The sequence below is a fragment of the Dendrobium catenatum genome, unplaced genomic scaffold, assembly GCF_001605985.2.
Source record: "Dendrobium catenatum unplaced genomic scaffold, ASM160598v2 fragScaff_scaffold_853, whole genome shotgun sequence".
NCBI classification, from domain to species: Eukaryota; Viridiplantae; Streptophyta; class Magnoliopsida; order Asparagales; family Orchidaceae; genus Dendrobium; species Dendrobium catenatum.
Window position 1 is genome coordinate 4518343 of NW_021319315.1, and position 26402 is coordinate 4544744.

Sequence of the window (26402 nt, forward strand, 5' to 3'; positions counted from 1 at the left end):
TATTTATATTCTTGATGTGTTATTTGTATTTAGGGTTTAGTTTGCATTTTACTTGTATGCATGGTTACATGTTTTTCTGCTTGTTTGTAGGTATTTGTGTTTTAGTGGTTTATTTTACCTGCACTGTAGTCAATTTGTACTTCATCTTTTTGGTGATGTCAAAAAAGGGAGTATATAGTGTTGGTTGTATCAACATTTTTTATTAGTGAAATTTTTATGTTGCTATTTTATTCATTAATTATTGTGTTTATTTTTTTAAAGTTAAAATGAATAATACAAAATAAAAATAATGAAAAAATAAATAAGAAATACGATAAAAAATTCTCCCCATTTTTAAAGAAATTATTTATTATAGGGGAGAACTTAACAAAAAATTAATTAAAATCAAACTTGCAATTTTACAATCCCAATAAATAATATTTGCCATTATAAAAGAAGTTGGAGATTATTACAATCTAAGAACTCAACAACGTGTTTTGATGATTTAAAACATTATTAGATATTTTATTTACTTTTTTCCTGCATCACTTTTTGGATATTTATTTTGTGTACTTTAAACTATTTCAGGTACAACATACATCAAGCCATGATTGAAGAATTATCTTAAGATATTATAGTGTTGGTATAAAAGTAAGTCTGTATGTTATAGAGTCTGTATTTTTCATTTTTTTATTCTATTTCTCAATTAGGTGTATGTTATCTTAGCAACCGTGCACACACACAAAAGAGAGATTAAAATTTAATGTTTTAATTTTTCTATAAATCTTACTATACATTAATGATTATATTATACAATCTATTTAAAAAATTAATTAAAATATTTAATTAAATAAGATTAATTAAATTTTTAGCATAACTAATCATATTATATGACCATCAAATCATATAAGGTGATAAACTTTTTTGAGAAACCCTTCCATCAAATCTTGATTTCTTAAATTTTGAAAATTTAAACTTTGAAATTTGAGCTAATTATGAAGTATGAATTGGATCATACTATATGATCGTTTATTAAATTACCTAATTTAATCCTAAAGATTAATAAATCAAATCAAATCTAATATTCATTTGGAATTGTACTATACGATCATTTATCATACAGGATGATCGGTAGAGATCTCTCTTGGATGAACTTGGATCATCCTGGTTAATTTCTTATTTTATTTAACTAATCATACTATATAAACTAATTATAGCACAATAAGATCTAAGGCCACTAAATTGAAATTTAGGGTTTTTGATTGCCCCATTCACTCTTTCTTCTCTTGAGGAGAGAGTGTTTTGGTAATCAATTAACAATTTCTTTTATGTGAGAGAGCTTGGAGATTCAACTTCAAACAGGAGAAAGGAGGTGAGGTTGAGAGAGGGAGAAGAGTCTTGAGGAAGTCAAGGTAGTGTGAGGGGATTCAAATGGCTGCTCCGACTGGTCTACACCTTGGGTACTTTGATTATGTGTGTGGAGCTCTTTTGACCTCATTTTTATATGAGGTTATCAAGATTTATTTAACCTTCAACCAATCTACCATCCAGATTTCAATCCATATTTTAGTCCAGACTTCAATCAAGATCTCAATCAATCTTCAATCATGACCTCAATTAGTCTTCATTCTAGACCTTCAATCAAACTTCAATCATATCCAATCATCCATTTGTTTGTTATTGATATAGATAATTAAAATTCAAGTAATCAAACCAAAAGCCCATTTTAAACTCAAAATTCTAGCCAAATCTCATGGATAGAGGCCCTTATCCTGAAACCCTTTTTGGGTTATTTTTCAATCACTTTGAAATCCAGTCAATTTATCACAATTCATGATCTATCAATTGTATATTTATTGTGCATGTCCCCAGGATCAACCCTCCACATTTGAGTTCAATTTGACACCTCTAACCTTAGAAACTTAATTAAAATCCAAAGATTGCAAAACCTTCAAATATTTATAACCTATTCCACTAGACTTTTCACCTTATGGAATTTGACCTTGGGGCCTTACCCAAGATCTTTGACCATGTCCATAGCCTTTACTATGACATGTTAAGCATTAAAATGCATTTTGGTGGACCCAGTTTGGCCCTCAGTTGACCAGGGTCCAAATGACCTAAATACTCTTTAAGGGCAAAATTGTAATTTTCTCCAAACCTCAACATGGCCCAATAAAATCAAACTTTGAAACCTCTACCAATTCATCCTAAACATCATTAGGAGTTTATTGGACCTAGACTCAAACTTTGGTTTGACGTGGTTGACCAAATGACCCCTTAAGAGTTAAAATGGCCATTTTATGCTAAATAGCCATTTTAGTACATGAGACAACATCCATGGCCTCTAATGATTAAATTAAACTTATTGAGTCCAACCCAGCCCTTGGTTTGACTTGGTTGACCATGTCAGCCATGGTTAATCAAATCAACTATTAACCTTTATTTATATTCAATCAAGCTACGATTCGAGCCTAAATTTATTCAAAACACTTTGAATATCTTCCCTAGTGATTTGAACTTGATTAGACACATTGACCCAACCAATAGTTGACTTGGCCAACTGAGTCCAAGTTTGGTCAAATTTGACCTATTTAGGTCGAATTACCACACATAATCAAAATAGCACCTTTAATTTCTCAAACCCATTCCATTGCATGATTTAAGTGCATTTAAACTTATCATGAATCAAACCTTGATGAGTTTGACCAAGTCAACACATTGAGCTTGGCCAAAATCTTGCGTGTTTGGTCAAATCATCCCATACATTCAATCAATTTCCATTAAGCTTCCAATTCTATTTTATTTCAAAGTTTTAATGCATACAAATCATCATGGGTCCATCCATAGGGAGTTTGACCAGGTCAACTCAACACATTAAGTCAAACTCCATCTTATGTGCATTCATTCACTATCAACTTGGACTTGACACTTGTGACCTCTTTCACTCTAGCTCAAACAACTCCCCACATCTCCTTAAGTCCACCTCACCATTTGTTAAACAAGTTGACTGGTCAAACCAGTCAACAAATCACTCAAACCCCTTTGAAATGGTCAACTCCCCCTTTTAACATGAAATGCTCTACTTCAAAGCTATGGAATTTACTTAACCAGCATCTAGATAGCCCCTACCTGCCACCTCATCATTCCTTGACTGGTCAAATTAGTCAATAAATGGCCAAAACACCATTAAATGGTCAAAGTTTTGCTTACATGGTATTTCATTTCAAACCCTTTGATTTAATCCTTCCAAATGAAGTCTAAAGCTCTCCCAAACCCTCCTTAACCAACTCCAAGGGTTGGTTTAACCCAAGATGGCAAAAGTGGCCCCCCTTCTCCAGAAGTCACCAATGGCATAATGGCTCAACCCAGTCTTCCTCCTACCACCCAAATGGCCTGATACAATTATAAAGCATATGATGATGGACTCTGATGCATCAGGGCCATTCATTCTAAACCCTAGAGCTTAATTCAATAAAAAATCCTCATTTTATCCATCCAACTCTATCTCAGCCCCCAAGCCCTCCTAGAATGAAAGCTCTTTTCTTTTGAACTCTATCCCCCCACACTTCTACTACAAAACCATGTAGTTGCATGTCATCGGCAATGAGCTCTCCTATGAATCAACCATCCATTCCTTCAAGGCCCAATATTGCACTATCAAGGAAATTTCAACTGTTGATTCCTTCTAGAGAAAGATACACGGATAGTTTTGTGAAAAGCCCATTTTAAACCAAGAAAACACTCCCCCACGCATGCTCTTTGCATGTGTAAGATCTGTTTAAATTTTTGTTGAAATTGACCGTGTGGATTGAAAGAACGAACTCATTTTTCATTCCCAGATTTTAATAACATAAACATGTACGCGTACATTTTCTGAATCATTTGTTGACCTCGTTTTGATTGCAATTCTCCCTCAAGCATGTTCGGTTATTTTGATCGAGCCTTGTCAAGTCTAATTTGAGGCAAGTCGGTTTCAATTAAGGTATAATTTCTTAAAATTAATGTAGCAGATACGCATTGAACTTGAATTAACTCGATTCAAGTCAAATTAAGTTCGATTTGGGCTCAAATCTGACCCAAACCAGCCCAAATTAATTCCAATTAAACTCTAATTTGCTTATTGATGAATTTGAATCTGATTCCATAAAACAATCAGATCTGACGGTTTGGAATAGTTTGAAACCTCAACATTGTTGATTCAGGGTTTCTCAGTCACGTGATGAATAGGGAAATCAAGGCAGAGTAAGACTTTGAAGGGCAATTGAGAAGGCTTTCATTCCTAAGGCATATATGCGCGGCAGGCCCTTTCTCCAGTCTGATTTTGATTTCCTGAACCCTGGACCTATCTCTCTCATGCATGAAAAATCCCCAACCAAAGCTCTATCTCTCTCTCGATTCTTCCCCCCTCGCATTCTCTCCTTCGTGTGACACCAGAAGCCGAAGCCCCCATTCGGCCTTTGTTCACACTGCCCGGGTCTGTCGCCCTCTAGTTCGTGAGCCCTAGCTGACGTCAACCCCTCTGCTTGTCTTACCTGGTTGTAAGAAGTCCAGTCCCCCGCCTTAGCTACTAGCCTCCATCCCTTTGCAAGGTAACCTTCTTCTTCTTCCCTTTTCTTCATGATAATCCGAATAATGAGAAAATAGTAACATATAGATTCCTTGTGAAATCTCAAAAGAAAAACAAAAAAAAAAAAAAAAAAAAAAAAAAAATAAAAAATAAAAATAATAATAATAATAATAATAAAAAACAGAGTTAGTTCTGATTTTTCTACTTAAGAGACGTAACATGAGTATTCCCAATCACTTATTCATTAAATGATTGCTCTAATTCTTTCCTTTTTTAATTTTTTTTTTTGCTGGACATCTTATGATTGTATTTATTCATTATCAAGTGATGAAATGTTTCTTGTAACTCAGTTTTGAGAAGAGAATTGATTTTTGGTGATGATAAATTGTGTTTAGTGCGCTCTTGCTATCGTTGTTTAGTGATAATTATTATTTAAGCCATTCTCAAGCTTGGGTGTAAGACGTGTTATGGTTTGATTCCTATGTTCATTTATGGCTTGACGATTATATAAATCGGAGCTTTATGCAAAGGTATTCATGTAGCTTCATCACCTTATATTCCATGATTGATTGGGAAAGTTTATGCGTGTATCTACAAGGTTTTTATTAAAATGATTTTTACAATAGAAGGTTATATATGTAAAGTGGTCGTTCAATGTTATTTCATTAATGAGTTCAAGAAACTCTCGTGTTCATACTTCAATGTATATGAATGTTTGGGATTTTAATGAGATGAATATCCGGTGTGAGTAGGCCCATGAAAATCCTTGTTACACTTCATTAGTTACATTGAATTTTTTGAACAGCATGCTATAAGCTATGTTGTCATGAGTTCATGGCTTGGATGGACACACATATGCTCACACTATTTCCTTCAAATATCATTATTCATATATTACATACGAAAGATTGATAGTTGTGTAGAGGTGACTTTAAGTTTTGGAAGGGATAGTTACGTTTTCTTCTCCTTTTGTTGCTTCCTTTTATCATATACATCAAGTTTGAGTTTCATCTATGCTAATAAGCCTTTATGTATTTTATGCATTAGTATAAATTCTACATTAACAAGCTCTCGTGTGCTTTATGTATACCCATCACCTATGTTAATCCTCTTTACTCATATCAATATGCTTTCATGTGTTTTGCACTCATAGACTTGGTTATACATAACATTACATAGAGGTTATGTGAGCTTTGAAATAGAGGATTTTAGTAAAAAGTGAAATTCTTTGTTATGATTGATGTATGTATATTTATCACCCGTATGCAAGAAATGAGATTTTATTTTTAAGTAGATTTTTGTTTATGACGAGGAGTTTATGCATATGTAAATAATTCTATAAGAAATTGAAAGCTATCACACACATGTATATGTAGATTTTGTAATGAAACTTCATTTGTCAAGTTCAATAATTACAAACACCATATGAAATTTATAACTCTCATACTTATTGTAGTCGAATAGTTGTATTCTCTCTATCATGTTTATATCAATGTTAATGAAGTGTCATACTTGTAGTTTGTTTGTATTTCAAGTATCATGAATTGATAAAAAATTGGCTATATGTGGTTTTGTTCTAGTTAATATAAATGTTTTGAATTTTAGAAGCATATAAAAGTTTGGTATGAATATATCTTACTTTTGTTTCCTTTCTCCGCACATGTCATGCCAAAGTGAAAAAAAGGATTTGAATTTGAAATGTAATATTTGATCTCTACATATTCCATGAATAGCTTGGTCATTAATAATGATTTAGCTCTCTTTCTCATACATATATAGTGATATTTTGCTTAATATTAAAACTTGTACGTGGCAAAACAAATGTTATACTTATAGATATTTCTTTGATAACATCATTCTTTGTAAATTGTCTTTATCATTTATTAGATATATCGTTTACCACTCACTATGTATGTGGAATTTGTCTTGGTTGTTCTCTCTTTGAATTATATTGAACATAGAATTTGAGTTGGGATAAACGAATAAGTGAGATGAAGAGGATAATAGCAATTTGGGATTTCTTTTCTTCCTAACTCTTTTTGAATAGTGCCTACTATAATTTTTTACTTTCTTTTTTCTACTCTCTCTTGTGAGGTACTTGTGTCCTGTATAGGTGAGTTGATGAGTCGTTCATTTGGGATCTTTTGCGAGGCACGCCATGGTTAAGTATAACTCTACAACTCTATAAAGACATCTCATTGTATGCCTAATGGAAAACACATTAGCACACACTGGACTGTCATTTTATTTTCCCACCCAAATGCATATGGTAGGATGTATTGGGCATTAGCCTTAGGTTAGCACACTAACAAAGCCTTGAGATTGTGGGTCAAGGCTTTCCCCCTTCTATGAGCCCTAGAAACCTTTATCATCACATTAAGCCTATGTGTAGGCCCACATACTTGTGCCATTTGAATCACTTTTTTTTTCCACACAATGTGGGTATCGCTAGGTTGATTTTCTTTGGAATTTTAAAACATTTAAATAACTCTAAAAATTAATTTTTAAATAATTTTTTAGGCTTAAATGATGTTGTCCATTAATATAATCAACAATAACAACATCAACAACAACATCAAGTCTTTGTCCCACTACGTGGGGTCGGCTACATGAATCATTTTTCACCATTGTGTTTAGTTAAAAGTAAAATTCTCATCTAAATCTTAAAAAGAAAGATCATTTCTAATATTTTATAACCAAGTCTTTTTAGGTCAACCTCTACCTTTCTTAACATAAGCCAAATCTAATACCTCAACTTTCCTAACCGAGTCATCGAAAGGCCTCCATTTAATGTGACCAAACCATCTAAGGTGACTCTCTCTAATCTTATCTTCCACTGGAGCTACTCCAAACTTTTCACGTATATGCTCATTTCGTATCCTATCTCTAAGGGTCAAGCCACTCATCCACCTCAGCATCCTCATCTCTGCAACACTTAACTTAGTATTATGCTTCTCTTTTAATGGCCAACATTCGGCACCATAAAGCATTGCAGGTCTCACCACCATCTTATAGAATTTTTTCTTAAGTTTGAGGGGGACTTTTCTATCGCACAATACGCTAGTAATAACTCCAGCATATATATCTTTAATGATTTGAATATAAGCATTATTAACTTCTTTCTTTTCAAGAACTCTCCACAGCACTTCTATTGGAACTTTATCATATGCTTTCTCTAAATCAATAAATATCATATGTAGATTCTCCTTATTCTCTCTTTATTTCTCCATCAAACTTCTCAATAAATGTATGATTTCCATAGTAGACTTACCCGTCATGAATCCAAATTGATTTTGAGAAACATTAGTATCACGCCTCAACCTATGCTCTATAACTCGCTCCCATAGTTTTAAAGTATGACACATTAACCTAATTCCTCTATAATTCGCACACTCCTGTGCATCACCTTTATTCTTAAAAATAGGAATTAACACACTCATTCTCCACTAATGTGGTATCTTTTTAGTCTTCAAAATAGTATTAAAAAAGTAGTATACTGATATTATGCTCATTCTAAAAACTTATAAGCCAAGAAATTCCTTCATCTCCTAAGCATTTTCACATCTCTATTGGAATATCATCAGGTCCAACAATTTTTCCACACTTCATTTTCTTTAAAGCCTCGCTAACTTCGGTTTTACTTATACGCCGATAAAAACAAAAATCTTTATTTTCATTTAGGGTGATAAAGTCACTAAAGTTAATCATATTTTCACATTCTCCATTAAAAAGTTTAACAAAATGTCTCATCCACCTTTGTTGAATATCATCTTCTAAGAAAAATAGTTTTTGATCTTTATCCTTAATACATTTCATTTGAACTAAATCCTTACTACTCTTATCTCTTTGTTTGGCTAACTTATACATATATCTTTCTCACTCCTTAGTATCTAATATATTATATAAATCATTAAAAGTTAAAACCCTTGCATCGCAAATAACATTCTTAGATTCCTTACAAGCCTCTTTATAACTTTCCCAATTATCAAAATTTTTACATCTAAACTAATTTTTATAACAAAACTTCTTATTTTTTATCTTTTCTTGCACATTTGGATTCCACCACCAACTATTTTTACTATTATGAGCTTTTTCCTTTGAAACTTCAAGCACATCTTTTGCAATATTCTTAATATCGCAAGCCGCATTTTCCCACATAATATTGGCATCCTCATGCATGGACATAATCTTAAGATATAAAATCTTACTCTCAAAAATATTTTTATTAATATTCTTTAAATGCCCCCATCTAATTCTAGAAAATTGTTTTACTTTATTTTTTATTTTTTCCCATTTATCTTAAAGTTCAAAATTAATAATCAATGTTGGGTACATAAATTTTCACTCAGAATAACTTTACAATCTTTGCAATCTAAACGATCTAATTTTCTTATAAGAAAATAATCAATCTACGTTTTACTATATCTATTTTTATAAGTGATAAGGTGTTCATCTCTTTTCTTAAATAAGGTATTAGCTTTTAAGAAATTATAAGCTAAAGAAAAATCTAATATAGTCTTACCACATTCATTTATCATTCCAAACTCATGGCCATCATGGATGCTTTTAAAATCATTTACCTCTCTACCAACATATCCATTTAAATCTCCTTCAATAAAAACTTTTTCTTCAAGAGGTATATTCTGTATTAATTCTTTTAAGTCATTCTAAAATTTTAATTTGAACTCAGATCCAAACCTACTTGAGGAGCATAAACACTTATAATATTAACAATCTTAGCATCAACAACAATCTTTAAAGCTATAATTTTATCTTCAATTGTGTTAATTTTTATAACATTATCCTTCAAACTCTTATCTATAATCACATATACACCATTTTTAGTATGACACCTACCAGAATATCATAATTTATATCCTAAACTATTAATCTCCTTAGCTTTCTCTCCAACCCATTTAATTTCCTGAATGCATAGAATATTTATCTTCCTATGGATCATAATATATATTAATTCTAATAATTTTCCTATAAGGGAGCCTATATTCCAAGTTCCTATCCTAATTTTAGTTTCATGGACTAGTTCTTTGCCCACATCTGTCCTTAATATGGGAACCCTTGCCTATTTAATACTGCACCCGGCGTCGGTGCAGCGACCCTTGCACACTTGTCACTATATTCAGGCCATACAGCGCGTCGCTTCCAGGGACGCCCTAGAATTAACATAATTTTTTAAAGGATTCATGTCATGATTATTCGACAAGTTTTACGTTGGCTGTCGACTACCTAATGTAACCCCACACTTTTCTTATCCTGGACTTGGGACCTGGCAACGTAAGTGTTCCATTAATATAATCAAGAATATGAAAAATTATATAAGTTGAGCTCTTGAATATTAGGTAGTTTCTTTTGTTGGTTTCATGATTATAATGTCTCTTAACAATTAGTGTGTTTAGTTACTATTTGAGCATAATGTAAAACCTATGTTATAATGTTCATTTGCTCCAAATAACATAATGAATTTTTAAAAGTCGTGAAACCAATTAATAAAATACATGACTAATGAACTTTTGACTTACCTTAAAACTTGTAATAAACTAATTTTAATCAAAGTCATACACTGAAATTCACTAAGTAGCAAACAAAAAACTGATTTAATAATGATAAGATAGTTATATGGTAACCTGAGTTTATGAGGCTGTTAAGTTAGCCCCAAAGAGGGTGAAATAAGTCTCATGGCTCTAATTTAATAAGGGTAATCATCGCATAATCTAATTAGCTCGTAATAAACCACCAACAAACTAAATCTTGCACCCCATGTAATATTTAATTTAAAGAATAAGAATGCACATTAAATTTGAAACTTTAATAATTAAAATGATTAATAAGATGTAGCAAATACATAAATATTCTACATAATCAATTGATAGTAAAATATAGTAAAATCTATAAAGATCATAAACTCCTAATTAAACACATAAGAATTCATAAAAATCATTAAAACCCTTTAACCAACCTATAACTTTAAAAATCTTAATCAATCAAATGAAATCATAAAATACATCTTAACAAACTCTGAACTCAATCTTGAACAATAATTTATATTAATTAAGGTGAAAATAAATCAAAACTATAAATTTTTTCTCACAAATTCTCTAATATTTAATAAAACACTAATATATTAAAACTTAAACTAAAATTTCCTTAACTTTAAGCAAACAAATGAATTAGTAGAAGGAGCAAATGAATTTCAAGTTATACCTTAGTGTCATAACTTGCATCAAGTTTATGTTCATATTTTCACACTATTTTCTTAACACATGAAAGGTATATAGGTTGGATACATTGAGCTACGTGGCTAAGTGTCCTAAGGAGGTCTGGTTCCTCGAGTCCACCATGATAACACCACGTACCTCATAAGTTAAGGGGAAATAATATAAAGACTTACATAAATTATCTCTCTTTAAAAATTTAAAACCATCCTTAGGAGTCTAAACCAAATTCTTAACCACCCAAATATTAAACTTTAAGTTAGATAGAACCTATACATATCTATAGGTAGTGATTTTTTTCTATTCTCACGTCAATCTCTAAAATAAATCTACCTTAGGGAAGCTTAGATTTTTCTTTATTGTAGAAGATAAATTAACTTAAGATGTCACCTACTAGCCTTATCTTGAGTCTTAGATTATCAATGAAGGATTAATCGACCCTTGCCACCTTATAACTTTTTCAACCTATGGGACACTTGCCCTTTTTTTATTTTTTTTTATTTTTGTTTTCTTATTATTTATTTTTTAATCAAATTCTTTATAACCTTAGCATATATTAGGGCTCATATCTTTGTGCTCTTCAAAACTCAATAATTGAAATTATAATCCTAAAATTAATCACTAATTAATTTAATAATAAGCATTAATCACTAAAATATGAATTTGAGGATTAATAAATTATACAACAAGATCCTGATCTTGTAACTTGAACCACTCATCTAATTTAGGGTAGTTAGGTACACTAATATTTGTACACACTTAGGTATTGAATAAGACATTCTTTTATATGCATCATAGAGTAGGGTGTAGTTAGGATAAAATTTTATAATTTTTTCTTTTTTTTTTCATTTTGCATATGTGATGATGTGGTGATTATTTTTGTTTTGATTGTTTTACGATTGCTTTCTTTTTTTATGGATTGATGAGTGGGCACTTGCCCTTAAGTGGTTAGACTTTTATAGAAATATCTTTTGCAGGTATCATGTTCCCAAAAAGAAATTATAAAATGCTAAAATAATTATTATTAATACACTTTCTAATAGGTACTGCAAGGTATGCTAAGCCCTTAGGAATATGGCTTTAAGGATTAGGTTCTAGATGATTAATTTGTGATTATTTATTATAATTGTGCTAACATTATTTTTTATAAAAGATTTATGTAATTCTCATTTTTAAATGTAATTTTAGTTAGGAAAGCTTTTTAGGTGTGTGGGAATCTTAGAAGGCATGAGGCCAAGTAGGTGGAAACCTATCAAGAACCCACAAATTCATTTATGTATAGATTTAGGCTCAATTATATATATGATAGGGCACATCTATCCTATTTTAATTTTATTGGGGTGTATTATAGAACCCAGCTGCATTCATGGCCATTATTATTATTTATTGTGATGATTTGCTTGTTTACTTTGATTGCAAATTAAAACTACATGTTTTTCATATGTTTCTTACTTTGCTTTGGTTGAGGGTGGCTCAGACGGAGTTCTCATTAGTCTCTTTAGGATGTTAAGTTTTTCTTAAAAAAATATTAAATTTTCTTAAGCAATATAAAATAAATATATAATTTAAAATCAATCAACTTTTGAAAAATTAATGCATGATCCCTTGTGGACCTTTTTTTAAAATGATGAATATTATTTCCAGCCTTATTCACTTCATAGTGATTATTTGCTAGTTTTGATTGGCCATACACTTGCGCCTTGAGTCAAAATATATAGTTTTTCGTTTATAACATAGATGGATAATTCACTTTGTATAGCATTGTACCATTCATGATCGGATTTGATATCTATTTCCTTTCTTTGACTCACACCACTCTTGAATTTGCATAAGACTAAGTTTCATATATTTAATATGCTAGGTGGAGTTTAGCTGATACCCCTTTCCGAGCAGGGTGGTAAATTAAGATTAGGGCTACTTAGATTCATAGTGGGTTTTAAGTTATAAGTCCCCCCGTGATATTTTGTATTAGTTTGGTCATGGACGTTAGTACTTGGTGTACAATACGTCCTTTATAAAATTAGGATCAAAAGGCTAGCTATATTGAAGTATGTCTTATTAGTGAGTAATCTCTTTATTCTTTAGAAGTTCCAAATCCCACCCATTTGCATAACACTGAAGGTGCCACTCATCTTTCTCTCATGCATTATTGGTAGGAAATGACTCTTCTTCTAATTTCTCTTTGGAATGGCCAAGTACTTGTATGATTCGTGTATGACTAAATAGACTGATTAAATATTTCTTCCTTTGGATTAGGAGAGCCTAGATATTTTATTATGCACTAAACCCAATAATATAACATCCTTAATAAAGAATTTTATTTGGTTGAGGCCTAAAATTTAATTAGCCATAGGGGCTTGCGCCCGTGAAAAATCGACACCCACATCAAATAAACTCTAGTCGAGATAATTTGTTAGACGGGGGAAATCTCATAACGTTTATGTCATATATATTATTTTTCCATAAGAGGTATATAGGTGAACGCCACTATCGTTCATGGTTAATCATATATTTAATCTCATTTGCTCTTTCATTTTCCTACTTGCATAGATTATAAAGGTCTACAATTATTTTATCTTATGGGATAGTACGATCGTAACTTTTACATTCTAAACCCCGCAAGTAACATATTTTCGCACACCCACATCATCGATTGGGTGATAAACAAGTTATATATTTTTTTCCATGTCTTATTCCAACCATACAGTTTGCTCTATTATAAAGATTATCATTCGGCTCAATTTGGGATGTAAACTCATACTGCAGGGGATGAAATGGCATGGCACATTGTTGACTCAGATAAGTAAGCCACCACGCTATTATCCAATAATTTATAATATTGTAAATGATTGCTCACTATCGTGTTGTTTGGATCAGAGAACGGAAATGCGTTGCGTGACCTGCTGCAGCCGTTTTAATAGATTTTATTAATTTAAATAATTTAAAACCCCTTTTAATTAACAAATACTTTCAAAAATTATATAAAATTCATTTCTATCCATATTTTGTAAATGAGTACTCATTTTCTTCAAAATTTTACTCTCTTTTTTAAAATTAAAATCAATTAAAATTGCTTCATGAATTTTAAGTAATTTAAAACATTCAATTTTTTGTTTTTAATTAATATTTTATGAAATATAAATCTAAATGTTTTGAAATTTTGGAATAATTATTTTAATTAGTATTTTTGATCTCCAATGATTTTCCCATATTTATCTAAGCACTTTTTAATAGCTATTGAATATTTGTGAGTGTAAACCTTTTTGAATTCATTATTTTTTTTTAAAAATAGTTTAAATTGTTTTTCCGTTCTTTCAATTCCTTCATTAAAGATTTAAACCAAAGGTTAGTTATATGTGAGTTGAGTTAACCAATTCAAATGCAAGTTTATGTTATTTGCATGTAACCCTTTACTTCAATTTGCATATTTACCAATTAGTCAATTTAGCTTACATTCGGATTTGATTTTAGATGCTATGGTAACTGTCCATCTTACCATAACATTTCATTGTTAATAATGTGGGGAAGTGTTGAGTAGGTGAGTTTTTAAATGCATGGGTTAAAGGTTAACTCAAGCATTTGAAAATCCATCCCCTTCCATGCACGTAGCCTTAGGACACTTGATTGTTGTTGGTTGAAAAAGAAGAGCTTTTCTTTGCATTGGAAATATACAAAACAAATTGGAATTAATTTTTTTTTTTTTGAGAAAATTTGATTTCTAAAATTTCCAATTTTGAAGTTAAACAAGTCATTATGAATAATATATAGCCTCGGGAGGTAAAGATATCATTCCCCAATGGGTTGCGATAACAAAACTAAAATTTTCAACCTAATTATAACAATCAAATTCAAGGAAGAACTACATATGACCCTGGAGCGTCAATATGATGTTCTATCAAATATTTAACTATCATAGTCTGGATGATGTATCATTGATTTTATATCCAAATTCAGTATAATAAATGATACATTTTTCCAAGTAAAGAGAATATCATTTTCAATCAATCTTTTGAATATAAAAATAATGAATATAATTTGATATTGATCTTTCCAATGAGAATTAATTAATTTTTATAAAAATAGATATTGTGTCTTTAATTCTCTTTGAAAACTCTTGACTAAAATAACAGTAGAAAATTTATTTTTCAATTCTCAAGGAGTGATATCAAAGGAGTGAGGTTAGAATTTCAATTGGGATTTGATCAAATTTGAACATTTATTTTTGGAGGTAAATGGAAGAGAAGGAGGAGGCATTTTTGAATTTTGAAACAATTCAGAAATGCCTTAGTATGCTTATATATGGGCTTTAAATTTTGGATTAAAGATAATTTTAATTTGAGTTGTTGATTTATTAGAATGGTGGGATTATATTCCCGAAAGGTGGGGTCTTATGATTTTGAGTCTGATCCGGATCCAAAATTTAATGTTGACACTAAATAATAGTAGCCCGAACTAGTTAATATAGTATAAATCTAGACATATCCTGACTATTTTAAATTTAAATAGAAAAAGTTGACCACTAAACTTTATATAGGGTAATTATGCTTAAAAAATGTAATTTAAAATTTTGACTATTTTAAATTTATTTTTAACACAACGTATGCTAATTGATTCAAAAATATAAAATGAATATGAAGCAGTTTAATATAAGGCTTAATAAAATAATTTTTTTCGGAGATTGCACAAAATCCCCTTAATAGAAATGCACCCTAATAGGTCATGTGGTTTGCCAAAACCCCTAAACGGAGAGGTGCCTAATAAGGAAGAAAAAAAAATTAATATGCATATATAAGAACTCTTGGCAATCCCAAGCTTATTTCTTAAATTGTTAGAGTTAGTATGCGAGCCTAAGTTTTTTATTTAATTTAAATAGAAAAAGTTGTATTCATAACCTCACGAGCCTCCGCGTATCTAGGCTAAATCAAATAGGAAATGCAATAAAAAAATTAGAAAAGTAGAAAATTTTTAAGCATAATCAATGCAAATAATTAATTAAACCAATCAATTAAATAATATAAATTTCAATATGATAAGTGTCACTTAGTTACAACCAAAGGTCTGCAGAAAATAAAGTGGCCGAAAACAACCAACAATAGCCTGAATTCTAATCCTTAAAATGATGTAAGTGACTTTAATTGTGATATTCCTTATCTTGACTTCTTCGTCTCATGTCCTGCCGCCATCGTTTCAACTGATTTTATTAATTTAAAACCCCTTTTAATTAACATAAACTTTCAAAAATTATATAAAAATCATTTTTATCCATATTTTGCAAATAAGTACTCATTTTCTTCAAAATTTTATCCTCTTTTTTCTTAATTAAAATAAATTAAAAATGCTTCATGAATTTTAAGTAATTTCAAACATTCAATTTTTTATTTTTTGTTAGTATTTTATTAAATATAAATCCAAATGTTTTTAAAATTTTGAATAATTATTTTAATTAGTATTTTTTATCTCAAGTGATTTTTTCATATTTATCTAAGCACTATTTTAATAGCTATTGAATTTGCATGATTGTAAACCCTTTTAAATTCATATTTTCTTAAAAATTAGATTAAAATGTTTTTCCATACTTTCAATTTCTTCATGAAAGATTTAAACCAAAGCTTGATTATATATGGGTTGAATTAACCAAGTCATATGAATGTTTAAGTTATTTGCACGTAACCCATTACTTCAATTTGCATATTTACCAATTAGTCACTTTATCTTGCATTTGGATTTGACTTTAGATGTTATGGTAAGTGTCTATCTTACCATAACATTTAATTATTAATAATGTGGGGAAGTGTTAAGTAAGTGAGTTTTCAAATGCATGAGCTCAACTCAAGCATTTGAAAACTCATCCCCTTCCATGCACTTAGCCTTAGGACACTTGATTGTATGGGTGGCTGATTGTATGTATATGCTAACGGTTAGCAAACTATGATTTCAATCATATATAAATTAGTGACATTTAAGGACAAGAATTAAGGACTAAGGTATAACAATTTATGAAAATTCTATAAAATCAAGCATGCACCCAATAGGGGTGAAAGTCAAAACATATAAACATAGTGACAATACTTACCCTAGGCTAGGAGTTCATTGATTTTAAAAGTCATTAAGTAAGAAATTTAATTAAGTCAAAATTAATCCTTTAATTAAGTTAAATTTTTTTAAAAATCATAATTAATTCAAATTAAATACAAATAATATATCAAATTGACCAGAATTAAACCCCTAACCTAGGAAAATTAAAAGCCCTTTGACTGGACCCTTAATTTAATTATTAGTGAAAATTAATATTTAATTAAATTAAACATTTAAAATAATTAAAAATTCCAAATAATTTTCAAACACAAGAGAACACTCCTATAGGTTAGGTCATCAAACAATTTTAATTTTTTTTTTATGAAAGCATTTAAAAACTCCTTAATCAAATAATTTAAAAATTCTATTAATCACTGAAACTTTAAAAATTTATAAGTAATTCTAGAAACTTCAAAATTAAGCAAACTCAAAGTCATTATATTCCATTTAGGTTATAGTATTTATTAAAAAAACAAATCATCAGAAATAAGTCAAAGTAAAAAAAAGCAAACTTTTTGTTCAATTGTAGTCTAAAGTTGAGTCAAAACTTCAGAACATAATCTAGAAAAATCTAGTTATAGCAGACTTAGAGTTTAATTACTTATCTTAGGGTCTAGTATTTAGAAAAAATATTAAAATTTTAGAATTCACTTTAATTTAAAAAGTCAAAATTTGACCCTTTAATTTAATGTATTAAATAATTCACAAAATTATAAAAATTCAAAAATTATTTGAAACTCCCGAAAATATTACCTTGATTAATAAAATCAATTAATCACCCATTAATACATAACAAGCACTCTAAAGATAAATTTTTTAGGATGGACTCTCTTGAGTTGTGGAGCTAAGTGTCTCAATGAGGTTTTATCCTTGAGCCCACTATGGCAACACCACAAGTGGATTTAATGGAGTATAAAATTTTAAAATTAATTAACAAAATTAAATACATCAACCAAATTTTTTGGATGGACTACCTTGAGCTACGGGGCTACATATCCTAAGGAGGTTTCGTCCTTGAGCCTACTATGACAATGCTACAAACTGATTGATGACAAACTTAATTAATTCAATATTTAAAATCAACAACCAACTTAAGCTCCAACCAATTAAATTAACTTAATAAAACTAACTATTACTAGATAACCTGGGCCTACGATGCAATTAACTTTGACCCAATGAAGGTGAAATAAACACTACAAGACAAACATAACCACATAAATAAATAAACTAAACATAAACATACAACAAGAATATAAATAGTAAAAACATAATATGCATCAACTACCCTAATTTCTTATGCACTTACATTGATGATTCCTATTCTAGTCTTAAGTGCACTTAATATTTCATAATGTAGGGGTTTCGTGAAGATAACCAATTGATTCTATGTGTTTACAAATTATATGCTCACATCACTCTTTTCCATTTGGTACCTAATAAAATGGTGTCTCACATCAATGTGTTTAGTGTGCAAAAGCTAAATTGAATTCTTAATGATATAGATCGCACTCATATTATTACACAAGGTGAGGATGGTGTCCACGTATAATTCAAAATCAAGAAGCTCTTACTTCAACCAAAGGGATTGGGAAATGCAACTTCCTATAACTATATACTAAGCTTTTATACTAGATAAAGCTTTTGCACTTTGCTTTTAATTGGACAAAAAAATTAAGGATTGCTTTATAAATTGCCAAGTTTCTGAAGTGTTTATCCTATCCATTTTACATCCTATAAAATTTGAATATGAGTCTCCAACTAATTCAAATGCAAATATATTCTTGATATACCAGATAATTAACTTTTGAGTGCCTATAATATATCTAAGGCTTATTTTAACTACAATTGTATGGGATGTCTTATGGTTATCCTAAGCCCAAACACATATTTACAGGTTTTGTTGAAAAGTGAAATGCAATTGTGATTATATATATTTAAAAAAAATTTGATTTTTAGAATTTTAGTTTTGAAGTCGAACACATCATTATAATGATATATCTCCTCGAAAGAAGATAATATCATTCTCTAATGAGTTTAAATTACAAAACTATAAAGTTTATCTTGACTATCATAATCAAATTCAAAATGAAATTACATATGACCTCGAATGGTCAAAATGATGTTTAATCGAGTATTCAGCTATGAAAATCTAGATATATTATCATTAATTTCATATTCTAAATCATTATGATAAACGATATATCTTCCTATGAAAAGAAAATATAATTTATCATCAATTATTTGAATATGATGATAATAATCAATCTTGAATTTTTTATTTACCTAAAGAGAATAATTTTCTTTTCCATATTCCATTTAGAAGCTAAACAGTGGAATTTTACTTTTTCTAGGGTCTTGAATCTCCTACAAAGGCAAACCTTCATAATTAATTATATTTTAAGAATTTTATGTTTCATACGAATACTCTCTATTAAAATAATGATAAAAATTTGATTTGAATTTCCAATGAGTGTTTTGAAAGAAGTGAGGTTGATGATGTTTTATCTTTCTTATCAAAAAGCTTTTAAATTTTCAGGTCATCGATACTATGTTATCATCTTCTTTTGCTATAGAGCTGTCACTCTCAAAATCATTAGCCTTCAATGCCACTGTTAGGTCCTTCTTCCTATCACTTGCATCAGGTGAAAGTTTGAGGAGGTTGTGAGAACTTATTATAAGAAAAATATTTTTATCATTTTTTCAGTACTTTGAAATAAACAACTCGATCACTCGATGTGCAAGCTAATAAACTCAACAATACATGTTAGAATGGTGATAACAATTGATTAACTCAAACTAATATCAACCATAGATTTTACACTAATAAATTATTAAGAACATAAATTACATAAGGTAAAAATTCAGAAAGAGCACACCAAAATTTTATAGTGATTCGGTCAACCTTGACCTATGTCCACTCTCTAGAGTCCTCTACTCCGGGTATTGCACTAACACAAAGTGACTCTTCCATAGAAGGGCAGATAAGCCCTTACAGACTCACTTTTACTAAACCTGATATGGCGTAGTACCAGAAGCTATATCACCTTCCTTGGTGATGTTAACAGACCTTGAATCATTTTTATCTCTCCTAGAAAAGGTAGAGAAACCAAAACTTTCTCTCCCTTCTAGAGAAGGTAACATACCAAAAGCTTTTTCTCCCTTCTAGAGAAGACAACATACTTCTAATCCTTTTTCTATCTCTTGGAGAAGGTAAAGTACATCGAGACCTTGACTTAAAAGCCTCTCACCCAAGATAGCCTTCAAGGAATCTCCAAGGCTACAGGAGGAGCAAGGGTGTAGCTTGCCCAGAGGAATTGTATGATCCCCTCACACTCCTCCGTGATGCTTAACCTCACCTTCTCCTTCCTCTCAAATCATGAATCTTTGTCAAAAGCTTCTCTCTAAGAGTTTCTTCAATAGTCACACAATGAACTTATTTTAAAGAGATTCTAAAAATATTACTTAAGTATTAGGCTTTAAGAAATCCTAAAAATTGAAGTTGGTTGTCACTATTCATATAATATGATTGGAATTCATACAATACAATTAGTTTAAAAAATTTGACCTATCCTGTGCGATGCAAATGGTCATTTAGATGAACTGCTCAATTTTTTTAACACATCATATAATAAGATCTAGAGATCGTATAGTGCGATTTGTATACTTTCTCTCTATTCGTACAAGATTATTCTTAGGATGATTGAGCAAAAAAAGGAAAAACTGCAGGCGTTTTCCACAAATCATCTTTGTCAATTGTTTCATATTAATATTACCATACAATATGGTTAGTTGATTTCAAGTTAGTCATTCAGTATGATATGAATATCGTATAGTCTAATTAGTTCAAAAATTATGATTTCATTTGGTATGATCTTTGGGATGTCCAAATTTTATCTTTGCTAATCGTATAGTATGATCATGATCATACAGTATGTTCTGCTGGGGGGGAATTTTTATATAGTACGAATCACATCATAAATTATAATTAGTTCAAAATTCAATTTTAAAAAATTTCACTTAATTTATCCTATAGATAGGATTTTTAGATTATAACAAACCATACAATATGATCTAGATTATACAGTATGATTAGTTCATAAAAACTAATTATTTAATTAGTTGTTAAGCCCATTTTCTCTATAACTATTTATATATTAGGATTGTAAGTCATATAGTATGATTAGTACATAAAAAATTAACTTTATCTTTTTTTTCACTCCTATGTGTGTGTGCATGGTCACCAAATTGCATACACTCTTATGTGGACAAATTCAAAAGTTAGAGAGAAAATTTCAAATTCAAAGTTCCCGGTTTTTCAACCGTCTCTTCTGCTGACTGCAAAGTCATGGCGGCAGACGTCCATCGATCGTCGACGGATACCATGAGGCCAAAGAATTCAATGGAAGGTGGATACAAGACGTCTATGGAAACTCATGGAGGAACTATGCCACTGAACAAATCTTCAAATGTAACTACAAACGGAAGGAAAGAAATGGACGCAAAAGAGGCCTGAAGAAGGAGATCAAGAGGTATGTTAGTTATTAATGAAAATATTAGTAATGTTTCCAACATTTTCAAACAGGTGGAAGGTAAAGGAAAAAATGTTTCTATGGAAGCTGAGATTAAAACACTCTGTGTCATGAAAAGGGTAGACTCACCAGAAAAAAATTATGACAATGAAGCTTCGTCTTTGAGAATGAACATTTTTATTCAAAGATTTAGAAATTCAAATGCAATCCCTGGCAACAGTGTGATAAATGCGAATTCCTTGAGTTTACAGAACAAAAATGTTATTCTAAAAGCATATAAGAAAGTGGTTTTACCGACATTGGATTCAGAGAATGTTAAAGAGACAACAACTAACTAGATTTTTTTATCAAATGTCTGAAAAGATTGCAAAAAAGCCTGCACTTGGTAATTTATGGTTCAAAAAACCATACATTAAACTAAACTTCAAAGAAGGAGAATATATGCTAATTGAAGATGGTAAGGCAGTTAAATTGATCAAGGAAGAAGAAATAATCAAAATTCAGAGTGGGGGAATGAGAAGAAAGGAAAATAGTTCTAAAAAATTATTATAGAGAAAAATATCTTCTCAGCTCTGCTAGGGTTTGCTGGTTCCCGCTTCTTGGTGCTTTCCCGTCGTTTTCGGCTGGGGGAACTTTCCCCATGGCCGAAGCTGACTACCCGCCGCTTTCTTCTTCCTCCACTACTACTTTTCCCCCAACCTCTGCTGTTCTTCCCCTCTGGAAGAACTTATTAGCTACCACCCCACAAGTCTCAACTGAGTTCTCCCACTCTCTCTTCTTTATCCCTGCACAAAATCTCACTGCCTAGTTTACTAGTGAACAGTTCAACGCTGGAGCTCCCGAGTGATCCTTTTCGTTGGTTGGCTACCCGATTCAGAAATGACCATTCTATGAAGCCCTTTTATCGGTGATCAAAAAGACGTGGGCGCTTAAAGGAGACCTTTCTATGCTTACTATGGATGAAGGTTTCTTTCTTCTTAAGTTTTCGGCCCTTGAGGAATACGAGCTTGCATGGTCCGGTGGGCCGTGGTTCTTTTTCGGGAAGCCGTTCATTTTGCAGAAATGGACACCAGACTTTGTTCCTAAGCGTGAGGAGTTCCTTTCCATTCCCCTGTGGATTAAGATCTTGAACCTGCCGCTCTCTCTGGACCCCGGAAGATATCTCTAAACTCACAAGCTGTATAGGCATACCTCTTGCTGTTGATGCTTTAACCGCAGCCAAGACAAGGTTGACATTTGCGAAAGTTTGTGTTCAAATCACTAGTAACTCCACTCTCCCTGATGAAATTTACTACTGTGTAGACGGTAAAACTTCTCCTCTTAGAATACAATATGATTGGAAACCTGAACGTTGCTCGCAGTGCGGCTCTATCATGCACCCCCCAACTCTCTGCCCAAAAGACCCGATCCTAAAACCCCAAACTGCACCCAAGCCTAAAGGAAGGAGTACTAGCCACAAGCCTCGACTAACTCCTCCTCCCAGGTTATTAATCCCTACGCCTCCACAATCACTAAAAATGAATCTTCATAGCACAAGCTCAACCCAATTAAATAGTCAAACCCAATACCAACCACAAAACCCAAATACTGCAACCCTTTTGCCAAACCTAAATTCCCCTTCTAGAGACATCCAGGACATCAATGACATTATGATTCAACCTAAAGATCCCAACCTCATTAGCCTAAAAAGCAAATTTGATGTCTTGAATGATCAGGACAAAATTGAAGAGATAAGGCCTCCTTCTCCCCACAACCACCACTCTTCTAATGCCACCCTCTCCAGTTCTGATGTCAGCAACCCTAATCAACGCGGTCCACCACAAACTTCACCCCGCACTCATCAACCTACCATCTAGGGCTGCAAGCGAACCAAACGTTCGACGAACTACTCGTTGTTGGGTTTGATTAAAGCTCGTTCGTGATCGTTTAATTAACTAACAAACAAACTTGAACAATATTTTAAATACTCGATTCTTAAATAAACAAGCTTGAACACTAATGCGTTCAGCTCGTTTATGTTCGCGAACAACACAGCCCTACTACCATCCCTAACTCAACCACTGACGCTTCCACATCTAGAAATAACACCACCAAAATACAACAACCTACAACCCAAAATAAAAAACAAACCATAGGCAAGCAAGCTAAAAAGGCCTCTACCCCAAACTCTAAGTCCCAATGACCCTCCCAAACATAGCAGCCTGGAACATTCGTGGGTTTAACAACCCAGACAAAGTGATAAGCTGCAAAAATCTAGCCTGAGCCAATAACATTGACCTGTTCTTTATTCTTGAAGCCAAAATTACCAATAACAACTAGAACAACCACTGGTTGCAAGCCACCCACAAAATTTTCCCAAAAGAAGCCTCCTGCGACAATTTCAGGTTTTGCAGTCCTGGTCGTATTTGTATTAAGTGGAATGAAGACTCTGTTAATTTTACACCTATCCGCATGTCTAGCCAATTTATTCATGGTACTATTACTGTTGGGTCTACTACTATTTGTGTTATTACTGCAATCTATGCTAGCAATTCAAACTCTGAAAAGAAAACGTTGTGGAAAGATATTCAGAACATTGGGGGATCAATTAACACCTCTTGGGCCATTATCGGTGACTTTAATTGCTGCAGGAATTTGAATGAAAAAGTTGGTGGTACTGCACTTTCAATTCCTAAAATGGGTGAATTTAATAGCATGGTTTTTAAATCTGGTTTGCAAGACCTCTCCTCGGTTGGACATTTTTTCACATGACACAACCAACAACAGTTAAATCCAATTCACATCAAACTTGACGTGTTCTTATCAATGATGATTGGCTTGAAACCTACCCCAATTCATTCTATAAGGTTGATGATCTGGATTGCTCTGATCACTCTCCTTTAATTTTACTGAACTCTAATGATTCCAGAAGAGGGCACCATTTTATGTTCAAAAACTTTTGCACCAAAGACCCTGATTTTTGGAGGAACCTCATTGATGTCTTTTCTCTTCCTAACAAGAGCAGTCCTCTTAGCTCTTTCAATTACAAGCTCAAGACTCTAATGAACATCATTAAGACTAATCCCTTGTCCAATGCCAATAACATTCAAGTTGAGATTGATTCTCTCAAAGCTCAACAACACAATGTGACAAGTCATCTTCAGAACAGCCCGTTGGATCCTCTCCTTAATGCTGCCTTGAAAGAAATCAACACTAAGTTGGCTTACTACCAATCTACTCTCACTAGTTGGATAACCCAAAGAGCCAAGGTTAAATGGCTTACTCAGGGTGAAGATGACCTTAAGTTTTTGTACTTCAAAATCAACATTTCTCATAACCATAATCGTATCAAGGAGATTACCAATGATCAGGGCACTTTTTCGGCACACAGTGATATTGCTAATGTGTTTATCAACCATTACAACAAACTTTTTAACACCCCTGCTCCTTCCACCCTGAACCTCCACTATAAAGACATTCCTGCAGGTAATCTTATCCCTAGCAATCTAATTCCTGGTCTAATTGTACCTGTTACTTTGGAAGAAATTAAAAGCATTGTGTTCTCTGGTAAAACCAATTCTGCACTTGGACTCGATGGTTTTACCTTTGAATTCTATAAAGCCACTTGGAATACTATCCAGACTCACTTTTGCAAAATTGTTACTTCCTTATTTACCACTGGTTACATGGCCAACCAAGTTAAAGCCACAGCCATCGCACTTATTCCCAAGCAATCCCATGCCAACAATGTCAAGGACTACAGGCCCATTGCTCTTTGCAATGTTATTTACAAGATTATTGCCAAAATTATTGCAAATAGAATGAAATATTTAATGCCTTACATTATAAACCCTAGTCAAGGAGGCTTCATTCATAAAAGGATCATTTCTGATAACATCCTTTTAGCTTCTGACATTTTGAGTAGCTTTAATCACAATGTTAGGCATAAGCTCTTTTGTGCCAAATTTGACATTACCAAAGCCTTTGACAAGGTCTTTAGAGACTTTCTTTACAAAAGGCTAGAAGATAAAGGATTCCCTAATATGTTTATCTCTTGGATCAAGGCCTACACTATGGATGTTCACTTCTCTGTTTGTATCAATGGGGTGCTGGAAGGATATTTCAATTCAACCTCTGGTATTAGGCAAGGATGTCCACTTTCTCCATACCTTTTCAGCATCATTATGGATGGGTTATCCTCTTTCTTTGACTTAGCCTCTTCAAATGGTGGCTTCACTGGTATCCAAACTGGTAACTGCTCAATTACCCATCTTATGTTTGCCGATGATCTTCTTGTCTTTGGCTCTGCCACTCCTAGCAATGCTCTCATGCTTAACTGTATTCTTAGCAAATTTGAGGCAGTTTTTGGTCTCCATGTCAACCCTCAGAAAAGTTTCATTTTGATTTCAAAAAATGCACCTTATGCTTCTGATATCTGTGGTATTCTGGGAATACAACAATCCTTCACTCCTATGACTTACTTGGGTCTTCCCATTTTTTACAAGAAGCTAAAACTGAAGGATTTTCAGCCATTATTGCAAAAACTCACTTCTCTTTTGGAAGGTTGGAGAGCAAAAACTTTATCCCTTGCGGTAGGATTCAGTACATTAAGTTTACTATTTCTAATACTATTGCGTACTGGATTCGTGGATCTATATTACTTAAAAATTGTAGCAAAGTGATTACCAGCATATGCTCGAGATTTACTTTCTTTGGTAACATTAACCTTATAAAGCTATACACTGTGTCTTGGAATAACACTTGCTGTCCAAAGGAAAATGGAGGTTTAGGTATTCCTTCCACTGATTCTCTTTATCACAGTTTCTCTTGCTCTCTTATCTGGCATTTTTTAAATACCAGTAATTTACTGTTTGATTGGTGGAGAGCTAAATATAAATCATTGTGGAATGATTACACCAAGAACTACTTCAACACTGGAAATTTCTATGTAATAAAGCTGTGAGTATAAAAAAATGTATCTCCTTCTTTGTCCACCCGACCTGTACACTTTCTCTCATATGGGATCCCTGGTGTGGTGGT

At 32.0% G+C, this 26402-nt stretch overlaps 1 long non-coding RNA gene across 1 annotated transcript; it reads left to right on the top strand.

The window, feature by feature from the left end:
- The first annotated feature begins 4212 nt into the window (after positions 1-4212).
- LOC114580207 lies at positions 4213-13687 on the top strand. The gene is made up of 3 exons (XR_003701535.1): positions 4213-4571; positions 13487-13582; positions 13657-13687. It is a non-coding gene; the product is annotated as an uncharacterized LOC114580207 (long non-coding RNA).
- The last annotated feature ends 12715 nt before the right edge of the window (positions 13688-26402 follow it).